Source organism: Panthera leo, chromosome C1, assembly GCF_018350215.1.
Source record: "Panthera leo isolate Ple1 chromosome C1, P.leo_Ple1_pat1.1, whole genome shotgun sequence".
NCBI classification, from domain to species: domain Eukaryota; kingdom Metazoa; phylum Chordata; class Mammalia; order Carnivora; family Felidae; genus Panthera; species Panthera leo.
Window position 1 is genome coordinate 48,660,257 of NC_056686.1, and position 17,640 is coordinate 48,677,896.

The window sequence follows — 17,640 nt, forward strand, 5'->3', positions numbered from 1 at the left end:
TCCAGCAGTGCATGAGGTGAGATCCACCCCACCCTTTTTGGTCACTGGAGTCAGTAAACACCATTTTTTTGGTTTGTTTGTTTTAAAGACATATTTTGAGAGCAGTTTTAAGTTCACCCAATAGTTGAAGGTACTGAGATTTTCCATATCCTCCTGACCCCACCCATTTGGAGCTTTCCCCATTATCCCCCAACGGAGTGGTGCATTTGTTACCATTGGTGAACTTGAATTGATAGAGCACGATCCCCCAAGTCCATACTTTACATTATGGTTCACTCTTGCTCTTACACATTTTATGGATTAGGACAAATGTATGATGTCAAGTATCTATTATTAAGGTGTCATATAGAATATTTTCACTGCTCCAAAAGTTCTCTGAGCTACGCCTGTTCACTGTGCCCCCACTTCCATCCCCAGCAACCACTGATCTTTTTACTGTCCCCATAGCTTTGCTTTTTCTAGAATGTCATGTAGTTGAAATCATACAGTATGTAGCCTCTTCAGATTGGCTCCTTTGCTTAACAATATGCACTTAAGGTTCCTTTACGTCTTTTCCTGGCTTGATAGCTCCTTTCTATTTAGAGTTGAATCATATTCCACGGACTGGATGCACCACAGTTTATTAATTCATTTACCTACTAAAGGATGTCGTGGTTGCTTCCAGATTTTGGCAGCTATGCCTAAAGCTGTTATAACCATACATGTGCAGGTTTTTGTGTGGCCATAGCTTTCAATACATGCCATTTTTTAAAGCTAACTTGAATTGGATTTTTAGCACTTGCAACCAAAAAGGTTCTGATTAATAGAATACATAACAAAGTATGTTTATATACATGGTTTTCCTTCGTTCTCACAGCTAGCCTGTGCCAGTATTCTTATGAATGCCTTTTTTAATAGAAATGAAAACAAGAACTAGAAAAACTAGACACACACACTTGATATTTATACTCAATGTTTGCACCTCCAAAGACCTTGTTTATTCTACAATACCCTGCTAGATACAGAAGGTAGAACCAGACATGCTCCTGGGCTTTGATTTTAATGTAAAACAAAGGCAGGTGATCAATTATATTGGAGTAATCTCTCATTTATTCTGCATCATCCAAAAAAGTTAATATTTTTCTAGCTATTAAGGCACATACACATAAAAGCCTCAAACTTATTTTAGTAATATCTTGATTTTAATCTAAAATATATTTCACTCTGTCATGTTTTCTTGACAACAATACTAATTATGATTGTGTTTCTACTTGATGATCTAAGTCATAGTTTCCCGTTGTAATAGACAACACGCTTTATCATGTTGCTAATTCAGTTGTTTATCTTTCTAATTAGATAGTAAGGTCGGTGAGGGTGGGTAGCATGCTGTCATAATAAAACCAATAATCCCACATAAATTTCCAGTTCTTAGCCCAGGACCTGCTGGTATGCAGAGTTAACTAAAGGTCTGACATAAATGCATATATAAGTGGACCCAAATAATTAAAAAATGAAACAATAATTGTAATGCAATTCAATTACTAATGTTTTAGAGGCTACTGAAATACACAAGCTTGGCCTTTTGCTGAGCCCCAAGTCGCTAAGGCTTTTGTGTTTCTGTCTGTGTTTCTGCCTTTGGCTGTGAGCTTTATTTAAGTAGTGTGTAGGAAGGAAAGAGAGATCTCTAACATCCTATAGAGCCTGGTTCTGTCCCTTAATATTTGTGTGACCTTGAATGAGGTCCCTTAATGTTTGTGTGACCTTGAAGATCCCTTCATACCTCTGATCTTCACTCTACCCCCTGCAAAATGGGAATCTGAAAAGTTACCCTAAAGATGTGTGGTAAAGATTGAGATAAGGCCAAAAAACCATCTAGTGGGTGAACAACAAGCACGTTTTTAATGAAATTTGAGAGGAGTAGGAAGCTGAATGCTGAATGTCTAGAGAAGGCCGGTGAAAGCTTGAGCAGCACTTCAGTGAAAGAAGTGTGCAGTCAAATGAAGACTCACACAGAAGGGTTTTCAGTGTGGTCTCCACTCTGCAAGTGTCTGATCAGCCTGAGGCCAAGGCCTGGTTGAGAATAAGGGAGGAGTTCCTTCTATAGGATGGAAGGAACACAATTTGCTCTGAGAGTAAAGGAATGTTTTTTTCTTTAGTGTCTAAGGAAATTAGTGCACATGTATAACCTGTTTTATTTTATCTTTGGACTTTTATTTATCTATTTTGAGAGACAGTTGCATGAGTGGGAGAGAGGCAGACAGGGAAAGAGAGAATCCCAAGCTGGCTCCGCGTTGTCAGCACAGAGCACAATGCAGGGTGTGAGCCCATGAACTGTGAGATCATGACCTGAGTTGAAATCAGGGATGGGACAGTCAACGGACTGAGCCACCCTGGTGCCCTTATAAACACTATTTTGCAGACCTTCTGTCTTCATTAGCATGTGCAAACCCTGCAAACACTTCTAGAGACCCAATTCCAGACAGCTTTGTAGGAAATCAAGCTGTTGCCATATCTTATCACTTTTCCTTCCCCTAGTAACACCTATACTGTTCATCAAAGATAAAGGAAGATAAATACTAGGAAGACAGTTTGAGAGGTGGGAGGTCCTTAGGTCTTATTACCTAAGTGGCTTTTCAAAAAACATATCTAAATAGGTAATTACTGACCATGTGTTCACAGTAGAGGGTGGCAGTTAGGAATAAGGCCTGGAAGTCCCATAGGCAGGGATTTAATCTTTGCTTCTGTCTTTACTAATTTCGTGAATTTGCATAGTAATCTAACCTCCCCAAGCCTCATTATACTCCTCTGTGTGATGGGTAGAAAAATGCTTGGCATAATTGAAGAAAAACCCAGAGCCTGGTACTTAGGACTTAAATAACTGCTGTAGTTATACCGTTTGTTGTGCAAGTACAGGTTATGTCAACGTTTCCGGTAGCTAGTCGGATCATCTGGTGTGAATCTTTAGCTTATTAGATATTGCCTAAAGGTTTCCAGGAGTAGTTCAACCAATTTATTCTCTCATCAGCAGAGAATGAGAATTCGGGTAGCTCTACATATTCACCAATAATTGGTATGGTCAGAATTTTAATTTATACCCATTCTGCTGGGTATGTAATGGTAATATTATTTCAATTTGCAATTCCTTAATGCCTAATGAAGTAGATCACCTTTTCATATGCTTATTGGCCTCTTGGATATCTTCTTTTATGAAATATCTATTCTGATTTTGTCTTTTTTGTCTTGATTTTCAAATTAAATTTTTTTTTTTTTAATTCTGGCTATGGATTCTTTGCTGTATATGTGTATGGAAAATATATTCTCCTACTCAGTGGTTTAACTTTTCACTCTCTAAATGCTGTTTTTGGCATATAAAAAATACTTCATTTTTATATAATGTGATTTATAACTTTTTCTTTTATGTGGTTGATTTTGTGTCCTGTTTAATCTTTGCTTACCTTCAGGTTATAAAGATAATATCTCTTTTTCTAGAGGTTTTAATGTTCTACTTTTCATACTGAGATCTGTATTTCATTGGGAATTTGTTTTTGTTGTTAGGAAGGGATCAAGATTCACTTTTTCCATAGTAGTGTCCAATTGACCCGGTACCATTTATTGCAAAGTCCATTATTTTTTTACTGCAGAGAATTGTCTGTCCAAATCAAGGGACCATGTAAGTATAGGTTTAATTTTGAACACTCTCTTGTCTTCTATTGATGTTTGTCTATGTACTCACCAGCAGTACCAATATTGCAATGTCTTAATATAGATTTAAACAAGTCTTCATATTTAGTAGGTGGATCTTCTAGTATTGTCCTTTTCAAGATTATCTTGGCTGTTATCAGCCTTTTGTGTTTCCGCATGAATTTTAGAATCGGCTGGTCATTGTTCACAAAGACAAATAGTTAACTCTGTTGGAGATGTTGAATGGGGTAGTATTGATTCCAGTGAACCATTTTGGAAGGAATTAGCATTTTTATACTAGGAATTTTTCAATACTTCAGCATGTTAGATCCCTCCTTTTATTTTGGTTTTCTGTGATTTCCCTAATTAATGTCTCATAGTTGTGAATGCAGAAGTCTTGTACATTTTTCATTATTTTTTCTTAAGTATTTCATGTCTTTGATGTTATTGTAAATGTCATTTTTAAAATAATGTTTCCTTACTGATTTAGAGGGGCACCTGCACCCCAACGTTTATAGCAGCATTATCAACAATCTCCGAATTATGGAAAGAGCCCAAGTGTCCACTGACTGATGAATGGATAAAGTAGATATGGTGTATGTGTGTGTATGTATGTATGTATATAATGTATATATTATATGTATGTATTATATTATATGTTATATGTATATGTATTATATGTATATTTGTATATAATGTATATAATTACTCAGCCATAAAAAAGAATAAAATCTTGCCATTTGCAGCGACGTGGATAGAGCCAAAAAGTATTAAGCTAAGCAAAATAAGTCAGAGAAAGATAAATACCGTATGATTTCACTCATGTGTGGAATTTAAGAAACAAAACAGATGAACATAGTGGAGAGAAAATAGTAGAGAAAGAGTCAACCAAGAAACAGGTTCTTGATGACAGAGAACAAACTGAGGGTTTCTGGAGATGATGGGTATTAAGGAGGACAGACACTTGTGGTGAGCTCTGGGTGTTGTATGTAAGTGATGAATCACTAGATTCTACACCTGAAACTAATATTACACTATATGTTAATTAACTGGAATTTAAATAAAAACTTTAAAAAGAAAAAATACGATTTTTAATTTTTTATTGCTCTATAAAAACACATTTTTATATTAACCTTGTTGATGTCACTTGTTAATTCTAATTGTATATTCTTTTAGATCGTCTATTGCATGCAATCATGTCATCTGTGAATGAGAACATCTTAATTTCTTCCATACCAGTTCTTAATTTTTTTCCTTCATTATTGTATCAGCTACATCCTTAGTACAATATTGAATAGAAATGATAGTATCAAGGGGCGCTTGGGAGGCTCAGTTGGTTAAGCCTCTGACTTTTGATCTTGGCTCAGGTCATGATCTCACGGTTTGCGAATTTGAGCCCTGTGTCGGGCTCTGCCCTGACAGTGTGGAGCCTACTTGGGATTCTCTCTCCTCTCTGTGCCTCTACCTGACTGTGTCTCTCTATCTCTCAAAATAAATAAATAAACTTAATAATAATAATGAAAAAAAGAGCAATGGTAGTATCAGGCATGTTTTTTATTCCAAGTTTCAGGAAGAAAGTTTTCAATATTTCATGATTAAGTATGATAATTGGTGTTTTTAAAGGATAGTATTTATCCAATTAAGAAAGTTCAGTCTGTTCCAAGTTTGCTAGGAATTTTAAGACGAAGAGTGTTGGATTTTATCAAATGCTTTCATCTATTGAGATTGTCTTTATTTAATTCTTTATTCTAGTAATGTACTGAGTTACATGGATTGATTAAACTTTGAGTGCTAATCAACCAGGAATTTTTATTTCTGGAATAAACCCTAATTGGCCTTGGGTACAATAGTTTTTACATACTACTGAATTGGACTTGTTGATGTTTTATCTAGGATTTTCCATGTTCTTTGACATTTTCCTTTTCTGTAATATTCTTGCTAGATAGTTGAATTAAGGTTATGCTGATCTCATAAAGTTTGAGCTCCCCTTTTCTATTATTTGGAAAAATTTGTTATGAAAGACTAACCAGTGAGGCTCTCTAAGCTTTAGAGACTTCTCCATTTGGTAAATTGTTTTACTTGGAGATTTAATTTTTTAAATAGAAATAATTCAAATTTTCTCTTTATTCTTATATTAATTTAGTCAAGTTTTTTGTTTTTTAAGAAAGTTGGGAATTTTATTTAAATTTTAAAAATTTATTGGCATAAAGTTATTCATCATATTATCTTATCCTTCTTTCTTTTTTAAGAAATATATATTTGTAAGATATGTTATGTTATGCTCTTTTTCATACCTAGTTATTATCTCTCTTTTCTTTCTCTCTTCTTGCTCAGTCTTGCTGGGAATTTATTCATTTTGTTATTCTACTCATCACTTTTACTCTGTTTACTTCCTCTATTGAATTTTTCCATTTTTTTATTATTATTATTATTATTATTATTATTATTTTGCTTTTTAAAAAAATTTCCTTCCTTCTCCTTTTTGAATTAATTACTTAAAATGTTGGGTTTAGGATTAAAATTGCCTTTCTAATATATGCATTTAAGGCTACACATTTTCCTTTAAGCTTATACTTAATCAGTATCCTGCAAGTTTTGATGTGTTTATTGTAATTTAATACAAAATATTGTCTAATTTCCATTGCGATTTATTCTTTGTCTCAAGAGCCATTTAGAAATATTTTACAAAATCTTTGGTTTTAGGGATCTTCTATTTAGATTTTTGTTACCGAGTTCCAGTTATAAACCACAGTGTTCAGAGGGCATATTCTCTATGACTTCAATTATTTACAAGTTGTTGAGACTCACCGTATGGCCTAGCGTATGTACAATTTTGACAAATGTTCCAGGTACACTTGAAAATAACGTGTGTTCTGTTACTACTTGCAGGGTTCTCTGTCAGTTAGTTCCAGAGTATTATTTGTTTTATTCAGATCCTCTTTTAAAATTACTGATATTTTTGTCAGGGTACATATTATTGAGAAAGACACGCTGATATTTCTGCTATGATTGTAGATTTCTGTTTCCTTTGACTTATGTCAGTTTGTATTCCATATATTGTGCAGCTATGCAATTGGATATATATAAATTAGTAAATGCTAAATCTTTTGTGAAGTATTCTTTATTTCTGCTAGCATGTTTTGCCTTTAAGCCTACATTGTCTGATATTAGCACGGTCATGCTAGCTTTTTGTTTTTGTTTTTGCTCGTTTGTTTGTCTTTAGTTAGTATTTGCATGCTATATATTTTTTCATTTGTGGCTGAAGCTACTGAGGCCCTGCTCTTATCTGTTCAGCACTCACTCTGCTATGTGCCAGAGCATCCCACAGAGTCCACGTGAATCTACCCACGACTCTCCCTGACAGTTTTATCTTAAAAACTTGTTTTCTTTTTTCTTTATTTTTCTTAAAGTATTGTTGACATGACTCATGGGAGCAGGCAGGATGTAAGTGGTTAGTGGTGCTCCAGATGTTGCCCTCTACCAATAATGTAGGGAGTTTAGGGATAAATACCTTTGTTCCCTCGTCTCTCAGGCGAGACCACTGTGATACGTATTATATACCACCTCTCAGCAATCCATGTCAGGATTCAGTTATAGCTGCTTCAAGAATTAAACTGTCCATGAATGCATTCAATATTCCCTTTTGCCCCTGTCTTATTTTCTTACTACCTTGCATATGATCCTGGTTTCACCTAATACTAAATGATTTGCACTCAAATTCTTGTGCTAGGGTCTATTTCTGTGGAAACTTGGCCTAAGAAGCTATCTTTGTACCTACAGTTTGTCTATGTCTTCAGGTTTCAAGAGCATCTCTTTTTTTTTTAAAAAAAGTTTTTATTAGTTTATTTATTTTGAGAGAGAGAGAGTGAGAGAGAACAAGTGAGCAGCAGAGAAAGAGGGAGAGAGATAATCCCAAGCAGGCTCCACACTGTACAGAGAGCCAGATGCAGGGCTCAAACTCACTAACTGTGAGATCACAACCTGAGCTGAAGTCAAGATTTGGGTGCTTAACTGACTGAGCTACCCAGGCATCCCTAAAGACCATCTCTTATTCTTATAAGGAGCATATTGTTGTGTTTTGTTTTTTTCTGTCTGACAATGTTTGTCTTTAATTGAAATATTTAGTCTACTTAATGTGATTCCTGGTATGTTTGTCAGTTCTGTTTTCTCTACCATGTCTCTCTTTATGTTTTCTACTCCATTAACTTGTTATACATTCTTTTACCGTAGCGTGTATCCAAGAAATTACAATAAGCATCCTTAACTAATTACAGTGTAATATGAATTAGCTCTTTTATAACTTCCCAGACATTGCTAGGGTCTAGAACACTTATACTCCATTTATTTTCTTCCTGATTTTTGGTGATTAACGCCAAGTGAAGTTAATACACATGTTTTAGAGTTTATAGACATTTTTATTGGTTTATATAGATAATAGTCATTTAATTTTGTATTTAAAAAAAATTAATGCTTATTTATTTTTGAGAGAAAGAGTGAGACAGAGTGCAAACGGAGGGAGGGCCAGAGAGAGGGAGACACAGAATCAGAAGCAGGCTCCAGGCTCTGAGCTGTCAGCACAGAGCCTGACACGTGGCTCAAACTCACAGACCACGAGATCATGACCTGAGCCGAAGTCAGATACTTAACTAACTGAGCCACCCAGGTGCCCCATAATTTTGTATTTTTATGTATCTTTATCAATTGCCCTTAATTATTTCCTACATTTTGATTTTGTTGCCCGGGATCATTTTCCTACTGTCTAGAGAGCTGCTTTTAGCATTTCTTTTGGTGTGATTCGGTTAACAACACATTTTCTGAGTTTTTTTGTTTGTTTGTTTGTTGCTTGTTTGGAAATGTTTTTATTTACCCTTCACTTTCTTTTTCTTGATAAAAGTAATATTGTTTTTATTGAGAGATAAGTTACATATATTCGATAGCGCAAATCTTACATGTTTAGCTTGATGAATTTTTACATGTACCACCCATATCAAGGTTTCGAACCTAGAAAACGTTCCAGAATGCTTTTTATTTCTCCCTCCCAGACAGTACCCTTGCTACAGAAGTAACTACAATTCTGTGTTCTCCAACCATGAGTTAGTTTGGTCTATTCTTAAGCTTCATATAAATGGAATCATACAAAATGTACTTTTCTTTCTGGCTTATTACACTCAACATGAAGTCTGTGAAATAATTCATCTGTTATGAATAATGTAGTTCATTTTTTTATTGCCATGTAGTATCCCATTATATGAATATACCATGATTTGTTTATCCATTCTATTACTGATGGTCACTAGAGTTGTTGTTCACTTTTGACTATTAAATGTGTGATGAACATTACTGTTACATGTCTTCTTTATGTAGGACATAAACACTTTTTCTGTTGAGTATATACCAGTTTTCATTGCTTTTAATTTGGGGGGTTGGTAGTGACTTTTAAAAAGCCCTTTAAAAGCATTTTTATAGGTCTATAGCTTCTCAAGTTTCTACTGGAAAGTCAGCCATTAAGTCTTGTTATTGTTCCTTTGAAAGTAAATGTGTTTTTTCCTCTGTCAGCTTTTAGTATGATTTTGTTTTTGGTTTTTAGTAGTTTTATTATGATAGGCTAGGTGTGGTTTTCCTTGTAGATATCCTGCTTTAGTCTATAGTTTCACGTCTTTTGTCAAATTTGATACTTCTCAGCTGTTTCAAATATTGCCTTTGACTCTCTTCTTTTGACTCCCTTCTCCCTTTATGTGATTCCAATTATATATATGATAGACCTTTTAATCATCTCTCATATGTTCTCACTGTGTTTTCTAAATTTTCCACCTTTTTTTTTTACTCTCCTTGTGTTAGCTTGAATAGTTTCTGTTGACTTCTGGTTCACTGTTATATGTTCATACTGAATTCTTAATTTTGATTATTATATTTTTTAGTTCCGGAATTTTTATTGATATTTTAAAGCTTCCAGTTTTCTGATTACATTCTCCATTTTGTCATTTATTTGTTTTTAAGGAAGGAAATCTACTTATTTATTTTTATATTTCAGTGTAATCAACATACGGTGCTATATTAGTTTCAGGTGTATGATACAGTGATTCAACAATTTTAAGGAGGGCACTTGTGTTGAGCACTGGGTGTTGTATGTAAGTGATGAATCACTGAATTCTACTCCTGAAACTAATAGTACACAGTATGTTAACTAACTGGAATCTAAATAAAAACTTGGAAAAAAATTCTATACATTACTCAGTCCTCATCATGATAAGTGTACTCTTAATCTTCTCTACCTATTTCACCCATACCCCCACCCACCTTCCATCTGGTAAGCACATGTTTATTCTTTATATTTAAGAGTCTTTATATTTAAGAGTATATATTAAGAGGTTTTTTTTTCCTTGTTCACTTGTTTTGTTTCTTAAATTCCACATATGAGTGAAATCGTATGGCATTTGTCTTTCTCAGATTGACTTATTTCACTTAGCATTATATTCTCTAGGTACATCCATGTTTTTACAAATGGCAAGATTCCATTCTTTTTTATGGCTGAGTAATATTCCACTGCATATTTATATATACCACTTTTTCTTTATTCATTCATCTATCAGTGGATACTTGGGTTGCTTCCATATCTTGGCTATTGTAAATAATGCTGCAATAAACACAGTGGTACATGTATGTTTTTGAATTAATGTTTTCATTTTCTCTGGGTAAATACCCAGTAGGGAAATTACTAGATCATATGGTAGTTCTAATTTTAGGTTTTTGAGAAACTTCCATACTTTTTTCTATGTAGCTACACCAGTTTGCATTTTCACCAACAGTGCATGAGGTTTTCTTTTTCTCCACATTCTTGCTAGCACTAGTTGATTCTTGTGTTTTGGATTTTAGCCATTCTGACAGGTGTGAGGTCATATCTCGTTGTGGTTTTGATTTGCATTTCTCTGATGGTAGGTGATGTTGAGCATCTTTTTGTGTGTCTATTGTCCATCCGTAGGTCTGTTTAGGAGAAATGTCTGTTCGTCTTCCACCCACTTTTAAATTGGATTATTTAATTTATTTTTTTGGTGTTGAATTGTGTAAGTTCTTTATATATTTTGGATTCTAACCCCTTGCCAGATATATCATTTGCAAATGTTTTTTCCCATTAAGTAGGTGTCTTTTTGTTTTGTTGGTTGTTTCCTTTGCTATGCAGAAGCTTTTTATTTTGATACAGTCCCAATATTTTATTTTTATTTCAGCTTCCTTTGCCTCAGGAGATAGATCCAAAGTAATGAATGTTGCTATGGCTAGTGTAAGAGAAATTAATGCCTGTGCTCTCTTCTAGGATATTTATTGTTTTAGGTCTTACATTTAGGTCTTGAATCCATTTTGAGTTTATTTTTGTGTATGGTGTAAGAAAGTGGTCCAGTTTTATTATTTTGCATGTGGCTGTCTAGTTTTCCCAACATGATTTGTTGAAGAGATTGTCTTTTTTCCTTTGCTTATTCTTGCTTCCTTTGTCATCAATTGATTGACCATAAAAGTGCGGGTTTATTTCTGGGATTTAGTGTGGGATCTCTGTTCTGTTGATCTATGTGTTTATTTTTTGCACCAGTACCATGCTGTTTTGATTACTACAGCTTTGTAGTGTATCTTAAAATCTGGGATTGTGATATCTCTCAATTTTGTTCTTCTTTTTCAAGATTGCTTTGGCTATGTGGAGTCTTTGGTGGCTCCATGCAAATTTTAGGATTATATGTCAAGTTCTGTGAAAAACGCTGTTGGTATTTTGATAAGGGTTGCATTAAATCTGTAGATTTCTTTGAGTATTATGGACATTTTAACAAAATTCTACCAATCTAAAGCATGGAATATCTTTCATTTTTGTGTGTTTTTCAATTCCTTTCATCAATGTTTGATAGTTTTCAGAGTACAGGTCTTTAACCTCCTTGGCTAAATATTTTCCTAGGTATTTCATTATTTTTGGTGCAATTCTAAATGGGGTTGTTTTCTTAATTCCTCTTTCTTCTACTTCATTATTAGTGTATAGAAATGCAACAGAATCTCTCTATATCGATTTTGTATCCTATGATTTTGTTGAATTCACATATCAGTTCTAGTTGTTTTTTGGTGGAGTCTTTAGGGTTTTCTTTATACAGCATGATGTCATCTGCAAATAGTGAAAATTTTACTTCGTATCAATCTGGATGCCTTTTATTTCTTTTTGTTGTCTGATTGCTGTGGTTATCCAGTACTACGTTGAATAAAATTGGTGAGAGTTGACATCCCTCTCTTGTTCCTGACCTTAGGAGAAAAGCTCTGATTTTTTCACCATTGAGTACGATGTTAGCTGTGGGTTTTTCTATCTATGGCCTTTATTATGTTGAGATATATTCCTTCCAATCATAATTTGTTGAGGATTAAAAAATGTTTTTAAGTTTATTTATTTACTTTGAGAGAGACAGAGACAATGCAAATAGGGGAAGGGTAGAGAGACAGGGAGAGAGAATCTCAAGCAGGCTTCCACACTGCCAGTGCAGAGCCCAATGTGGGATTCAAACTCATGAAACCGTGAGATCATGACCTGAGCTGAAACTAAGAGTCAGACACTCAACCGACTGAGCCACTCAGACACCCCATTTGTTGAGGATTTTTATCATGAATGAACGCTGTACTTTATCAAATGCCTTTTCTGCATCTGTTAAAATGATCATATGTTTTTTAACCTTTCTCTTGTTGATGTGATTTATGATGTTGATTTGTGAATACTAAACCACCCTTGCATCTGAGAAATAAATCCCACCTGATTGTGGTGCATAATTTTTTTAAATGTATTGTTGGATTCATATTGCTAATATTTTGTTGAGGATATTTACTTCAATGGTCATCAGAAATATTGGCCAGTAGTTCTCTTTTTTTGTTTTACTTTTATCTGATTTTGGTATCAGGGTAATATTGGCCTCATGGAATCAATTTGGAAGCTTTCCTTCCTCTTCAATTTTTTGGAATAGTTTGAGAAGAATAAGTATTACCTCTTCATTAAATGTTTGGTAGAATTTGTCTGTGAGGTCATCTGGTCCTGGAATTCTGTTTGTTGGATCATCATTTGTTTTTTAAAGCATGTTAATTATTTTGAAGTTCATGTCTAATGACTCCCCAAACCAGGTCATCTCTGGTTCCTTTTCTATTTGTGTTTTTCTCTTAGTGCTACTTGTTGATAAGTCTGGCATACTTAATTGAATACCAGATTCTATTTATGAGAATTTATATAAGCTCTCAGTGATGTCATTTTCCTCCAAAGTGAGTTGATCATTGCTCAAGATGATAAATCAAGGACAGATCACATTAATACAGTCCTAGACTGACATAGCGTGAATCTTTGTTGCAACTTTGATGCAAGCTTCCATTTGCATCTGGTTTATCCCCGATCTAGAAAGTAGCCCTGCACAGGCATTGTTTATTTTATCCTTATATTGTAGAATTCAGGTAGAATTCCTTTGACTGCCACAAGTAAAAAAAAAGAAAAGAAAAGAAAAAAAGTAGCTTAAACAAAATAAGTTTATCATCTTATATAATGAGAAGTCCAGAGACAGGATGAGTGTTTGCATAAATGCATCCTATCATTGATCTAGCTTGGCTTCTCTAAAATTCTCTTGGTTTTGTTCTCATGGTCCTTACATGGCTAATATAGTTGCAGGTGTCCCATATCTTGAGGTAGGAAAGTGAAGTTTGTATTTATAGGGCACTATGTAAGAGTGAATAATCCATTTTCTAGAGACCTCCTTCCCCCAAAGCCTTCTCATGTCTCTTTGGCCAGAATTTTGTCACATGCCTATTCCTAAACTAGATATTGTCAGTGGCAATGGCATGACATATTTCATTGAGACTGGTCAAGATTAACCCCTTAGGCCCAGGAGGGGTCCTTTCTCTGAATATAGCCAGGTAGAATATGAACACCTAAGCAAAACTAAGACCTAATTAACAGGGAAGAGGGAATAATAGGTATCTGTCACAGGGAGAGGTAGCTGTCTCTCATACGGTAGTCCTGTGAGAAGAATACTATTGTTATCCATCTACTTTAGCTATGAGAATTTTGTGATTCAGAGTTTACTTAGCCTGAGATCAAGTATTTAGTCGCAGAGTCTTTATTCAAACAAGTTATCTGATTCCAATTTTGTACGTGTTTTAGTGCTCTTTAGTCTTCCAATAGGGATGTGAGTTTTCTTTTTTAAAATCATTCCTACAATATATTCACATACGCAAATTAAGGTAGATAACTCCATTTCCCCCCCCCACTTTAGCAGCAGCCTCACCGTCAATCAGGATGCGAATGCTATGTGGAGAGTGTTAATCATCTATAGATCTGAGATTGCCTAAAACTTTAATTCCTGTATTTATGCAGCCATTCCTCAGTCTGTAATGGATGCAAGCCACCTAGGGCCTAAGCATTATAAGGTGTTGCTATTCAAGCTGAAACCACAAGGGACCAATTAGAGTTTTTACTTCCATTAGCAAATATGATTTGTGTCCACTCCCCACTGCCATTCATAATTTGGAATTCCACTCTGCTTCAAATGTTCCTTCCCCGCTTCAGCTGAATGATTTTCACAAGAATCTGCCTCTTTGCGAGGTACCCTCAGAGTGATGGATTAGCAGCCCTGACAGCATTTGCTAAGCTGGGAGCACATTAGCCATTGCCATTTCTCTCCTCCACAGTGGAGGTGGGAGCCCAGAAACTCTGCCTCCGGGAGGGTTGGGGAATAGACTGCTTTATGACAAAGCAGGCCGGAACAACCACAATTGCGGCCCCCGAGAACAGCTCATGCCACGGGGTCAGAGGAGCAGCATTTTATGTTCCTTTGTAGAATAAACTGAATATTTTTATAAGAAACAAATCTTCCATCTATGATCCTGTTCCCATTAGTGGGTCAAGGCAAGAGCAAACCAGAGAGGCTTAATTTACTTAGGAGACATTCTGTATAAATACTCTATTCCCTTGTGTGATGTTCTTGTTCTGTTGGCCTTAATACATGCAAACAAAGATGACTTACTCAAGTTTTGATATGCCCAAAGACCATCCTTCTTATAACATGGTGTTCCTTTTCAGCTGGGTGTCAAAAAGATCCAGAAAGTGTACATCAACACAGCATGTATTTTCCCTCCACTAAACTAGTATACAATCTGTAATTGCTAACCCCACAAGTTTGAAAGTTTACCTTAACATTTGTGGGAAGCAGATGGTTTCCATACACTGCCAACCTGTTGTTACCAAAGCATTTTCCGAGAATTGTTTCCCAGCCACAGTCACTAGCATAATTAACCTTTCCGTGGATTGTATAAACAAGAAAATGATCACCAATCTGTGTGAAAGCCAAATGTACGATTCAAGATTTTGCCTCAGAGCAAGTTCTGATGAACGACCCATTTTTGGTATGTTTTCTAGTGGCCACTATTCTTCCCCTGTCTCCTTTTTTATTCCATAGCACACCTTCTCTTTTTAGCCGTGGGTTCCCCTTTACCTATGTCTACCTTCAGACATCGTTCTGGCCAGGTCCTGAGATATTTTTCTTAACAGAATAGTAAGCAGGCAAGAAGTGTCTAGGCTGTGAGAGAAAATGGCCTCCATTTGAGGCTTTAGGACTAACACTCCACAGCTGTTCATTTCCCTAGAGGCTTCATGCAGCCTTTTTCAATACCTGTGGATTTCCTGTACTTTGTCTTGCCCCCTGCCCTTTATTGGTCTTTGCTTCATTTTCTATTAGTGTCTTACTGATTTCAATCTCTCTCTTTCTCTCTCTCTCTCTCTCTCTCTCTCTCTCTCAATCCCTCTCATTTATATTCTACTGTTTTCCTGGACTTTCTTTTTTTTTTAACTTTTTTACTAGAAACAATTACAGATTCATAGGAAGTTGAAAAAAAAAAAAAGTACAGAGAGGTCTCTTGTATACCTTTCAACTAGTTTTCCCCAGTGGTTACATCTCCCATGACGAAGTATAATTTTCAAAACAGGAAATTGACATTGGTACAAGTCCCAGAGCTTATTCAGCTTTCACTAGTTTTAGATGCACTCGTGTGACCGTGTGTGTGTGTGTGTGTGTGTGTGTGTGTGTTCTGACTTTTAAAGAGGAAACATCTTCAGTCTTCTGCCTGACTTTAGAATGGCTTAGAGTCAGATTCAGTAAACACTCATTAAGGGTATGTATGAGACATTGTCATATAATTGACACAATTTTTTTCAGTTAATCTTCTCATCAGTGATCTTCCCAAGGTCATCTAAGTAATGTCCTGACTCCAAGTCCAGTGCTCACCATGTCCCTTGCCTGGTCCTTAGCCTCTGTATAGACCATGACCTCTGTTTTCATGCTTTCTGTTTTTCATGTTTTCTCTATTTGATTCATAGCCCCAAAAATAGTCCTTAGCTTTGTAGGGTCTTCCTTCCTTCTGGCTACCCTGACTGCTGATCCACAGCCTGGATTTACTCCTGCCCAGTGTGCTCTTTGCTTTTCTGCTTCTGACATCTGATTGGGGGTCAGAATGTCCAGTAAACCATGGTGGTATTTGTATTTATGCCTTAGATTATTGGAAGCAATTTATGAATCTCTTCCACAAGTATAATTCGTTGTTCCTCCCTGCATACTGAGGTTGGTAGGGCTATTACTATTGCAATTTTGCAGATGAGGTCACAGAGACTCTGGAATGGTAAAGCCAGAAAACTGAAGTTAAAAATCCAGAGGTGGAACTCAGAATAAAACTTGGGCCTTTTGACTCTTGGTGAAGGTTCTCCACACTGTTTCATGTCAAAGTGTGGGAGATGGTTTTCCCTCCATAATGATAGGTTTTATTGCCTGAGAACCCACTGTGTGTCATGACCTATGCTAGGCTTCCTACATATATTGTATAATTTGTTCACACAACAGTCCTATGAGGTACTATTATTAATATAACCCCATTTTACAGATGAAGATACAGGCTCAGAGAGCACAAGTGAGTTAGCATCAGGCCCAGAATTAGCAAGGGGGAAAACTGGGATTGGAACCTAAGGCTGAATCCTAAACTAAACTTGTAACCTACACTTCTTGCTTTGAAGTAAACAAATAATTACCTCCAGACACAAAAACTACACAGAATAATTCAAACTATGATATAGGGTTAGACATTACAGACTGGGCATTAAAATTTGAATTACTAGTAATTCAAAATTTATTTACTAGTAAATATTTACTAATTTATTTACTAATAATTTCATTTTGGGAGGTATAACATAAAAATCTGAATTTCTATCTTTTGATAATAGATTGATATACCCAGCAATTCTTGGCCAGATCTTAAATCTGTGCTTTCCAATTTACCATAGTTCCCTGCAGGCTTGTGAGATGTTTGTGGCTTATCAGGCAGTGCATCAGGGGAATGGGATTTGGAGTCAAAGCTATGGGTTTAAACCACAATTCCAATACTTCCTATGCCTATGGCAGTCTTGAAACATAATCACAGGTCCTTTGACATTTCTTCCTATCTGGAGATGGAGTGGATGCTTTCTCATCTTGACTTTGTCCGTGTTTATGACTACTTTGGCCAATAGAACCTGGGTGAAGTGATCATGTGGCTTTTGTGGTTAGATCATCAATATCATGCAGTTTCCACCTTGCTCACTGGAACACTCTCTTTTGGAACTAACCTGAGACCATCATGGTAGAGAGGCCATATGTAGGCACTCTGGTCAAAAGTCCCTTTGGTCTTGATAATCATTCCATAACATATATGTATATCAAATCATCATATTGTATACTTTATTTTATTTTTATTTTCATTTTTATTTTTTTTATTTTAGAGAGAGAGTGTGAGTGGGGAGAGGGGCAGAAAGAGAGAGTCTTAAGCAGGCTCCACACTCAACACAGAGCCTGATGGATCATGACCGGAGTAGAAATCAAGAGTTGGGACTCTCAACCGGCTGAGCCACTCAGGAGCCCCTTAAATCTATACAATTATATTTGTCAATTACTCCCCAATAAAGTTAAG

General features: G+C 35.7%; 1 long non-coding RNA gene across 3 annotated transcripts in view; it reads left to right on the plus strand.

The window, feature by feature from the left end:
- LOC122228223 overlaps positions 1–17,640 on the plus strand; it is a 126,829-nt gene that overhangs the window by 88,427 nt on the left and 20,762 nt on the right. The gene's annotated exons all lie outside the window — the stretch shown is intronic.